The sequence below is a fragment of the Marmota flaviventris genome, chromosome 13 (genome assembly GCF_047511675.1).
Source record: "Marmota flaviventris isolate mMarFla1 chromosome 13, mMarFla1.hap1, whole genome shotgun sequence".
Classification (NCBI taxonomy): domain Eukaryota; kingdom Metazoa; phylum Chordata; class Mammalia; order Rodentia; family Sciuridae; genus Marmota; species Marmota flaviventris.
Genome location: NC_092510.1, coordinates 26,636,957 through 26,648,658, shown reverse-complemented (window position 1 = coordinate 26,648,658; position 11,702 = coordinate 26,636,957).

Here is an 11,702-nt window from a genome sequence, read left to right as displayed (position 1 = left end):
CTCCAAATATATCATATTCTGAGGTAATAGGCATTAGGACTTCAACATAGGAATTGTGGTGCTGGGGGACTGACACACGTGAGTCCATAATAGGCACCTATTACACTCCAGTCCCTGCTCCCCCAGCAGGGGAATATATAAACATAAGCCAGATTTGGAAAAGCTCAGAGTCTGGGAGTTCAAGGGAAAAGTAAGCAATCAGCACTTCTGTGGATTAGGAACTGTCTCATGTCTGTGGTTCCCAAAGTGTGGTCCTTGGACCAGCCGCCACATCACCCAGAGACTTGTTAGAAATGAACATTCTCAGGTTGTATCCCAGCTCTACTGCATTGAAAACTGTGGGCTGGGGAAGGGCCTGTGGCCCCTTCTGTGCCACTCTGATCCTTCTGAAGTGTGAGAGTCCCTGCTGGAGAGGATATAAGAGTGGGTGCGACCTAGAGTCCACTAGGGAGTGCACAGCACAGGAGCTTGGAAGTTAAGTGACTGTGGATTCCCATCCCAAGATAGAGAGACTCGAGTTCATGTCTTTGTGCCTTGTTTGCTCTGTTGTTTTGGATTCTTATTCTGAACCTCGCTTTGTCTTTGTATGCTTAGGATAACTGTCTCATAGAATTTGTGGAAAAGTATAAAGATAACAGGTGTAAAACATTTAGTACAGAGCCTAGCTCAAGTTGGGGACCCGATTGCAGAGTTGTCCTAATGGGTTGGCGATATGATGGATGGGGAGAGGCTGGGATCCTGGAGATTTAAGTGGTCTTAGAGTAGGTTGAGAAAGGAACTGACGTGTGCTGGCAGCTTTGCAGGCCCAGGAGCCTCAGTCAAACTCTTCCTTGGAAAGAGCTTCCAAGTCCCATGGAAACTTCCAGGTGGTGATGACACTGTCCAACCAGGGGGAAGAAGCCAGAGGTCCTGAGAGGAGTTCCTTTGCCATTTGTAAATGCCTTTGCGCCTCCTCCCAAGTACTCCTGACCCTCGGCGACCTACTCAGCACCTTAGTTTCTCAGGGCTACCATAACTACACACTTACACAACAGGAAATTATTTTTGCACAGTTAGGAGGCCAGGAGTCCAAGATCAAGGTGTCAGCAGGTTTGTTTTTCCTGGGTTTGTAGATGGCCGCCTTCTTACTGTGTGCTCCCATGGTCCCCCCCGCTGTGCCGTCACATCCCTGGTGTTTCTTCCTCTTCTTATACAGTCAGATTGGATGAGGGTCCACCCTAATGGCCTCATTTAACTTGATTCCCTCGTTATGTAGTCAGGTTCTGAGGTACAATAGGATAAGTCTTCAACACAGGATTATTTTAGGGAACACAAGACTTGGTAACAACACCACAACAGTCCTAAGCGTTCAACCATGGAAGCAAGTGAAATGAAAGCTGGAACGTCAGGGGCAAATCCTTCTCCCTTTTCCTCTTTGTTCAAATTCAAGGTGAGACCTCAGGCCCAGATCTTACAATTGCTTTAATTATACTCCTGTGTCAATAAGTAGTAGGTGGTTCTCTCCTGTCACCTTCCTTTGCTGGCCATTTGGGGACATCTTAGAATAACACTATTTTTAAATTTTTAAAATTTGTTCTAATTAGTTATACATGACAGTAGAATGCATTTTGACATATTGTACACAAAAAGAGCACTACTTATCCTTCCTGTTAGAATAACACTATTGAAGTATCCACTTGTCTTAGATTTTTTTGGACAACCGTGGTTTCAAATCTATTTTCTAGTTGTCTGCCAGAAACCACTTCTCATTTTTCATGTAACAGATTTCGAAATTTGGTTTAGGAATTATAGCCATGGGACCTGCCATGCTGAAGATTGTAAATATGAGTAGTGGGCAAGGAGTGGCAGAGGCCAGGATGAGGAGCAGAAAGTCCAGAATTTGAACAAGTCCCCAAATCGTAATAGTTTATTATAGAAGCAAAAACTAGCTTCTGGTTTACTGGCAAACCTATTCCCTTAATAACATATTAGCAGGAACATTTAACACAAAATTTCCTAGCTGTAAAATGGAAATATGCATACCTGCTGGTTGTGTTCGAAGGTTATTGCAAGAAGTAATGCTAATATCAATAAAGCCCTTTAACAATGAACTGAAGTAACTTGGAAAGTATTGCTTTCCCTCTCAACTGCTCTTCATAGCTAAATAGCAGTGGCTCTATTTTTACTGAATCCTGGAGTATGAAATGATCCTGAAAGTATGAAATGATCCCTGTATACTGAAGAATATTCATCTGCAATGTGTACAAACAATTATGGACTGTCTCTCAGGCCTCTTCTGGGAGTTCCTACCCAAAAGATCAGATTGATACCTAGTATGACATCCTAAGGGTCTTTGGCAAATATCTGTAAATTGCTTTGTTGAAGACATTTGTTAATTGGACCCTGAGTGGCAAGAACAATGTACTTGTCAGCTGGAAAAAGTCCCTTGAAAAATCAACAACTGCAAACAAGACATCTTCAATAGTGAAGGCTGATTAGAATGTGGCTTGTATTTTGGACAATAAACTCTATTTATGATAGTGTCTCGGTCATTAAGTATCTCTGCTGTAAGAGAAAACTGAGGCTATTAACTTCTTCAGACAGAACCAGGAGGGGAAGAGCAATCATTTCTTTTATAAGCAGAAGGGAAGGTTCTGCTCAATAAAGATCAATTAAACATCTCTGTTAAAAGGCTGCTTGGGAGCTTGTGCCAATGAAAATCTCGCTGAATTGAATCCATGTGCTCCCATTCCCTCCAGCTCCCCCCACCCCTGTATCTTGCTCTGGAGGAGATTTTAAAAGGACACTGGCAATTGTAAGTGCTATCAGGCGACAGTGGCTCTCACATCCATGGCTGACTGATATTTGATGTTGAGTAACTTTGCATGCACTCTGCGGGGACATTCCTAGAGGATAGAAGGCAAAGTAAATGTGTCTCTGGATTCAACTGAGCCATCTTCATGAGGTAGTAAAAAGGAGAATAATAATAGACACTAAATTGCCAGAAGATGCCTTGGTGGTCAGAGCTATGAATTGTCAGGATACAAGAAGTTTTGGGGGCCTCAGTCATATATAGAGCACAGTACAAGCCCTGTGCACTTTGTCAACATTTTCCACTTGAAACCTTTCTTTGTTCCTTTAAGATACCATGTGCTTCTATTTCCTGAGTTTTCTCACGTAAAGTCCATATTTTCTTCAGAATTCATTGCTCTGTTTTCTGAGCCCTGCTATGGTCCTCTTACATATCAATTATAATACTTTCCCAACTGTTAATTTTTCAAGTATCGGTCCCTCATGTAAGATGTTAACTCCTTATTTATCTTTTCATCCCCTCTCACCCATTCATCTCCAGTACCTGGTATGAGGATCTGCAGGTGACAAATATGTTGAAATAGAGCCTGCAAGTTGGTCTTGGTGAAACCTCAGTGCAGTTAGCATATGGATGAGCACCTTCTGAAGAGGAGGGCTGGGTGTACTGTGCAGAGGTACATGAGAATCCAGGTCCAGTGAGTGAACGTGGCTCTAGCGGAACACACCCATCTATATTTGAAACTGGAAATTGTTTTGAACTTCATCATCCCCAGTAATAATTCAGACCTTGAACCCTAGTCTTGTCGGGAGTGGTGGTGCATTCCTATAATCCTGGTGACTCAGGAGGCTGAGGCAGGAGAATAACAAGTTTGAGGCCAGCCTTGGCAATTTAGCAAGACCCTGATTGGCTAAAATATAAAAAGGAGCTGAGGATGTAGCTCAGTGGTAAAGCTTTCCTGCGTTCAATTCCTAGTAATGCAAAAGCAAAGATAAATACTGCCCTCCCCCCCAAAAAACTCTCCTAACCTCTCTGTTAGTTTTGTTTTGCTGTTTTACCAAATTACCACAAACAGCAGTTTTCCATAACATAAAGTGATTATGTTACAGTTTTTGGAGATCAGAGGTCCAGACACTGCATGTCTGGATTCTCCTCTGTGCTTGGGCTGATGGTCAAGGTGTTCACCAAGGCTCTGCTCTTACCTGCAACTTAGGGTCTTCTAAGCTCACCAGCTGTTGGCAGACTCACATCCTATGGTTGTAGGACTAGGACCCCTTTTGTTGCTGGCTCTCAGCTGGAGCACTCTTGGTTCCTAGAAGCTCCTCACATTCTTTGCAACCTGAGCCCCTTCATCTTTCATCTAGAGACTCTCCCTGTGTGGAATCTTCCTTCCGCTTTGATTCTGACGCATCTCTGACCTCTAGATTCAAGTTTAAAAAGCTCAATTGATTTGATTAGGAAAATTTCTCTACCTTTAGATCAATCAATTTGGGACCTTCACCCCTCAGAGCAGTGTTTAAATTAGTGTGATTGAATAATTGGAAGAAGTTGTGTGTCCCTCTACCAGGCAATGACAATATTGGATGCCATCTTGGAATTCTGTCCATCACATACACCAACTGACCATTCAAAAGCTTCACTTATTTGTCTGTACCTGACTTACTAATATCCTCGATCTATGTCATGCAATTGGTTAGACAAAGGAGATAACAAACCTAGACCTGTTGTTAAAAGTGCTGCTCCTTGACATGAGTGATGTTTCATGGCACTTGGAAGATGCTCATGCTGCCTGATTGAGACACAAACTTAGAGAGGTGACATATAGCAAGTATTACTCTCTTTTTATTTTTAACTTTTTTTTTAAAATGGTATTCTGTGCCTGTAGTCCCAGAAGATTGGGAGGCTGAGGCAGAAGGATCGAGTGTTCAAAGCCAGTCTCAGCAAAAAGTGAGGTACTAAGCAATTCAGTGAGATCCTGTCTTTAAATAAAGTATAAAAAATAGAGATGGGGATGTGGCTGGGTGGCTGAGTGCCCCCCGAGTTTAATCCCTGTTTAATACCACCCTCCTCTAAAAAACCTTATTCTGAATACTCTGAGATATGGGTCAGCAAACTGGCCAGACACCTATTTTTGTAAATCAAGTATGGGTCCACAGCCATGCCTGTTCATTTGCAAACTGACTTGTGGCTTCTGGGCTACTAAAGCAGGGTGGTGGGGAGACCTTAGGAGTTTCTACTGTTTCCAGGAATGCCTCTCTAAACCTCCCAGGTAACTTACTTTTCTTTTTTGCTGTACTGGAGATTGAACACAGGAGTGCTCTACCACTGAGTTACATCCCGTCTTTTTATTTTTTAATTAGACAGGGTCTTGCTAAATTGCTGAGGCTGGTCTCACATTTGTTATCTTCCTGCCTCAGCCTCCCCAGAAGCTGGCATTATAGGCCTGTGCCACTCTTCTCGGCTCAGGAGCCATCCTGGATTTCCTTGCCTGACAAATGAGCATGTGATCATTCACTGTTAGCTTGTGTGTAAGTGAAGTGTGTAACACAGTGTGAGTGTTTAATAGCTTCATTAAGACGAACAGTACAGTGTGCTGGGGAAGCAACCCATAAATAAGATGCGCCCAGCAGGGCTTCACGATATTCCATGGTGTGGGCGTCTTCCTCCAAAGGAAAAACTTCCTGTAAAGCCATTTTCCATTACAGAGCACATTCAGGGCAACATGAAGCCCTTTAGAAATTCAAAATTCCCTGCAGATCACTGAATATTGCAAGAGGTCATAATTGATTAGGATATAACTGAGTTTGCAAAGGAATATTTAATTTTATGATTGAGAACCCTGGTACTTTGCAAGAAACCTTCCTCCCTTATTTCTGAGGTTAATGCTTTTAAAAATCATTGCCTGATGAGATCATGCAAATTCAGCCATCTGTATAGCAGTTGAAAGAAAGTTTTTAGATAAATTGCTATGCCTTTGCCACATAAATCCTTATAAGATACAGGACTCCAATAATACTTCAAGTTACCAGGGAGTTTCATATTTTACTAAAAGGGGAAAAAAAATCAATCTTGAATCTCTTAGTTCAGTGACCAAAGAATCACTCCATTGATTTTGTTCAGCTACTCAGGTGGGCATGCAATTTATCCTGATCTGATCTTATCTGATTTAAAGTTTACTTTTTCTGGGAAGTATTAATTCAAGTGTTAGGACAGTACTGTAATACCAGACCCTCTTTAGAGCCACTTTACGCAGCTTATATAAACATCCCAGGATAGAGTTTCATTTCAACATTTTCTCAGATTCACATTTTGTTTGCTGCGCGCTATTCTTCTTTTAAACAGAAGAGGGAGGCAAAGCCTTGTCTAAATAGTGCTGGAAGGAAAGGGATGCACGTTTTTAGAGGAATGGGAAAGCAAGAACAGGATGAACTCTGCCTGGTGTGATTTAGGTTTGCAAAACAGAAAATAAAAATATACATACAAAAATAAATAAATAAATAAAAATCAGAAACTAAGTATGTTTTACCAATTAATTTTTTTTTACTTTTAATTTTTAAAGTATCTATCAATAGAACCATGAAAAATAATGGTAGAAGGTAGGGAGAGGGATATTCATTTGATGAAGTGCAGTGTTGGGACCCTAACACATAGCTGGATGGATAGAGAGCTTCAGGGTCTGATAGAATTAACTCTCTGAGCAATTCAGTCCACCTGGCTGAACTCTAGGCTCTAGGCAGCTGGTGTGATAGTATTTATTCCTCTCCTACTTCTGGGGGGAAAGCAGAGGTGATGACCACTAGAAGCTGTATGAATTCTTGCTGGAGTTGTCCAACTCAGAAATTCTTCTGGATAGATGTCCCACACTCACTCCTAAAGGGTTCCCGTGGTCCACATCTGGGGCCACTGCACAGCACTAATAAGGAACTCACAGAGCTCTTCCTCAGGAAGCAGTGTCTTGGCTAGAATCTCTCTGAGGGCTTCTGTCTCTTGTTTTTGTGGTCGAGATGAACATTTGGGTTAATTTCATTTCAGAGTTCATCATTCAGAGATAAGAGTATGGATTGTTTTGGTTGTGTGGAGTCACAGAAACACATGCAGATGGGAGTCACTGGGTGACTAAACTGGGTGGAGTGCATGTCCCTTGCTGGCAGTGCAAACTTGGACAAGCTCCTTAACCTTCGTGGTCTCTCTTCTATAGAATGGGGATTAGAACTCCTGTATTGTTTTCCTCAGAGACTTATGAACAGTCACTGAAATAATGCTTTCTAAAATGATGAAGTATATAGTATGTGTGGCAGACAGCATCTCAGCCTGATTCTAAATAAGATGCAGAGCTATGTTAGGTTACAGGAAGAGGGGAGGCAGGGCCAGGACTAGGGTGCAGTAAGGTGGCTAGGCGGCAGAATATAAGGGGGCATGCCTGTAATCCCAGCCACTCAGGAGGCTGAGGCAGGAGAATCACTGGTTCAAAGCCAGCCTCAGCAACAGTGAGGTGCTAAGCAACCCAGTGAGACCCTGTCTCTAAATAAAACACATAATAGGGCTGTGGCCATGGCTCAGTGGTTGAGTGCCCCTGAGTTCAATCCCCAGCATCCCCCAACACCCCAAAATGGGACCACAATATACCTGAAACATTTCAATTGTCTCGTTTTACTTAATGCATCTCAGGGAATCTTCTGTAGCAATACTTACAAGTCAACCTCATTGTTTTAAATAAACTGCCTATATTCTATGATATGTGTCATAATTAATGGAGCCATTTCTATACTAGTAGATATTTGCAAGAGTGAAAAAGAGGAAGCAACACAATCTGCCATGAAAATCCTATAGTTTTTGTTTCTTTTCAAACCCAGAAATTTAATTTTAGTCAAAAAGGATTGCATCCTGACATAGGTGATGAGAGGGGCAGTTATGAGTACTGTGTAACATGGAATCTGTCCCTGCTGCTTTTCATCCTGACCAACCTCCACTGGATTCCTGTTTCTAAACTAAATTTTTCATTTATAGTTTAGAGGCTATAAAGTAAAAACTGGAGGAGCTATTTTTTCTAAAAAAAAATCCTCAGTAAAATATTGTGGCACGAACATTATTGTTTTGGGAATACTACTTCAAAAGAAGAATGAGGTGTTTCCCTCTGTTACACCATATCAAGCATCCTGCAGATTTGATCTGCTGGGGTCTGAGGCAAGGGAAAGCTTCACGGAGCTGCGCAGGCACAGCGCCACCCAGTGGCTCACTGCGGAGGATGGATTTATTTCTAGGCACACGTGCAAAATCCCTGGGAGATCTTAGAAATGCTGGAGGGGGCATTTTACTGGAGGCCCAACCCCTGCATGAACAGCAGGGGAGATTGGAGTCAGTGACATTTGGGTTATTGTCAAAGTGACTCCATGTGTTGCCATAAGCTGATGCCTGGGGCAACTCAGGTTACTGTTGCTTTTCAATGAATTTGCATTTTATGTCTCACAGTGTATCTACATATATTAGAACAAAATTGTGGCAATATACTGGGAGCAAGTCATTCCTTGCTCTGTAGGCAGTGCTTATATGACTTCAGGGACCTTTGCCATAACCCTGTGGTCCATAAGTTGGGAACCACTGAGATGAGATATTGAAAAGCTGAGTGCAAATGAAATCATTAACTCAATGTCAGGGGGAGCATGGTCTTCGAAGGAATCCTGGGGTGAAGTCTCACCATACTGAAGAAACTCCCTGTCACTCCTCAAGATCCCAGAATGACTCCCCTAGGTAACAAATCAACATCTCAGGCAGCTTGTTACTGGAGGTCCCACCCTGTAATGAACCCTATTTCCTACAGCTCTAGATTAAGGCAGTTGCCCTCATCATTATCAGCAAACACTACAGTTATTTCTGCTTTTAAATCTAAGCTTCTGTTTTTTGACCTCTCTGAAATGCAGCCTCCAGCCCTTTGGTAATCTGAAGCTTACCTCTTTTCAATTCCCTTCTTAAAGATTCTTTGACGTTCACTCAGCCAGCTTGGGCCTAAGGTGGCCTTCCCTTCTGCAAACTTGTGATATTGTGTAGTTAACATGTTCCAGTTTTAGGCTTGCTGCTTTGTCTTAGTTGGGCTGTAAATTTCCTGAGTTGGGGATGTTCAATGTCTTCATAGCTCTTTAAAGTAAGGTACTAGATGCAACATAGCATAATGATATTTAACTTGCTGACTAATGAAAACACATGTAATGATTTTTGGGATGAATTTATATCTTCATTTACTGTCATGTATAACAAAGTAGAGCAAATTGTATCTCTCTCTCTCTCTCTCTCTCTCTCTATATATATATATATATATATGATCTGTTGCAGATAGATTTAAAAAAATTCACTCTCTCATTCTCTTATTTATTCATCTAATCACTCACGTGTGGTTGGCCCTCCATGTCTCTGGGTTTTGCATCCACAAATTAACCAACTATGGATTGAAAATATTTTGAAAAAAATTGCATGAATATTAAACATACATAGACTTTTCTTGCTATTGTTTCCTAAACAATATAGCATACAAACTATTTCCATAGCATTTACTTTATATTAGGTATTAGAAGTCATCTGGAGATGATTTAAAGTACACAGGAGGATATGTATAGGTTATATGCAAATACTATACCATTTTATGTAAGGGACATGAGCATCGTAGATTTTAATATCCTTGGGGAGTTGTGGGAACAAAACCCTGTGGATACTGTGGAATGACTACATATGAAACTCTGAGTGCATGGCAGGCACGTCCTTATTTGGCAGAGTGGAGAACAACGTTAGCTCTCTGGAGCTAGGACAAATGGGCAGTCCGTGTTCTGTGGACAGGACCCTCATGACCCACCAGCTATGGCTTGGAAGATGCCTGTTTTCTCAGTTATATTTGGTCCTCTACATTCCTGAGTTCAGAGTGTGTCCTCTATGTTCTTGCCTGTGCCCCATAGACCTATATTAAATGCTTACATGCCTGGGCAAGGATATGAGGCAGTACCTCATTTGGAATGGAGAAGTATCCTGTGGGAAGCATGTGGGACCATGGTGGAAAACAGCCAGTTGTTCATACAGACTGAACCACTTTGCCTAGATGAGGGATTGAGAACCCAGACCGCCCTCATCATGTGTCTGTATTCCTGGACCTAGGGCATTGCTTGGGAAATGTCTGTTGAATGCATGGTGGCCATGCTGCTGGTGACAACTGTGCCTGCCCTGCTCTCTGTTGTCTTTTTCTTGTGTGAACAGTGTTTTTTGCAGGCCTCTGGGTTAAGAGTAGTTACATAATGTACATAGACCAATGGGTGACTGCTAAATGGGAGAAGTTTAGGGGATGTAATATCTTGGGAGGATTTATACCAATTACTTAACTGCCTGAATTCTAAGTCCTTCATATTAGCTTTATAATAAGATGAGCCAGGTCTCACATTTATCCCAAGAAGACAGGCTTATCCAAATCATCTATATTTTAGCAGGCAGTACCAAACTTCAGGCCTCAGAAACACATTTTAAATAATTCTTGCCATGCCATATATTTTAAGTATCATTAAAAAGCCATTTTCTTACTTTTAAAAATATGTGTGCAATATATTTTATGAAACCTATAACAAGTCTATGAAAAATTGATTATTTTTTCCACAGGGATACGTTCAAATGATTTTCATTCTGCTCACCCAGTGAAAAATCTAGTGTGCATTATGTTCTTTATCTTATTTACTCCCTCTCATGTGTATAATCACCATGTTCCCAACAAAGAGAGAAATGGGTTTCTCTGTTTGGGTAGCCAAATAATTTCCTGTGGTGGGCAAAGGAGTTGATGCAGATCTAAACCAGGGAGTGTGCATTTCCCTTGCAAACACATCATTTTTCTATTCTGCTTCCTTTCTGTCGACTCCATGGGATATGGGTCAGGGTGTAACCTGGGTACTGACCTGAGCAGAGGGCATCGTGGATGCTGGTTGTTTGGGGAAGAAGCAAAGAGCTTCACAGGCAAGGGTAATAATTTTTTCTGTCCTTTAGCAGTATTGTTTAAAATTAAACATGTAAATGTCCCATTTGCTTTCTTTTTGTCATTCTCTGGTGCTTGAGCCACAAGCTAATTGATGCCTTTGTTAGCATCCCCTCTCCACCTTTTCCCCTGAAGGGGAGCCAGGGCAGAAGGGGAGCCAGGGCAGAAGGCTGCAGCACTCCCTGCCAGCCTCTTCCCAACTCCTCCCTCCACTTCTTCTATCTGAGCATCCTTATACTGGTAAAACTCTTATAATAGGCAGGGAGATGGAATTGGGCAGACTAGAAAGTGACAGGTGAGAAGACAGACCCCTCCACCCACCACTGAGATGGAGAGTGATGGTCTTTTGAGCTGGGATGGCTGAGCACACCACACACAAGAAGGAAGAGGGCAACACAGAGAAGCTCAGCAGACTGTTGTGAGTCCAAGGGAGGAGAGAGCTTGTAGCAGGATTTACCAAGCACAGAGAGTGACAATGGGACATGTCAACATCAGCACGCCCGGCCCTGACCCCAGGAGAAAGGAGAGGGTTTCTAGGACTGTGTCGAGGAGTGTGGCCTGATCACACATGGAGGGACCATGAGGACTTTTGAGATTTTTGAGAGTCTGACTTGATCTGAAGCTTTTGGAATCCTAAAGAGAATTTAGAAGTTGTCATGTCTGTCTAGGGGTTTTAAATGTGTCTTCTGAGGAAACCCCTTGGGGGATGCTTTGGTGGGGTCAGTAGGAGGGTCTGGGACCAGAAGCCTAGCAGTTGGGATCTTGGACCACTGCTCCTGTTAAATCAGGCAGCTCCATCTCTGTTTTACATATTGAGCTGCTAGGTAAAAAGTTCTTATTTTTCTTGTAAAATTGTACAACATAAAAATGGCTAAGATGGTAAAATTTAATTGTGCAGTTCAATAAAGCATATTCATA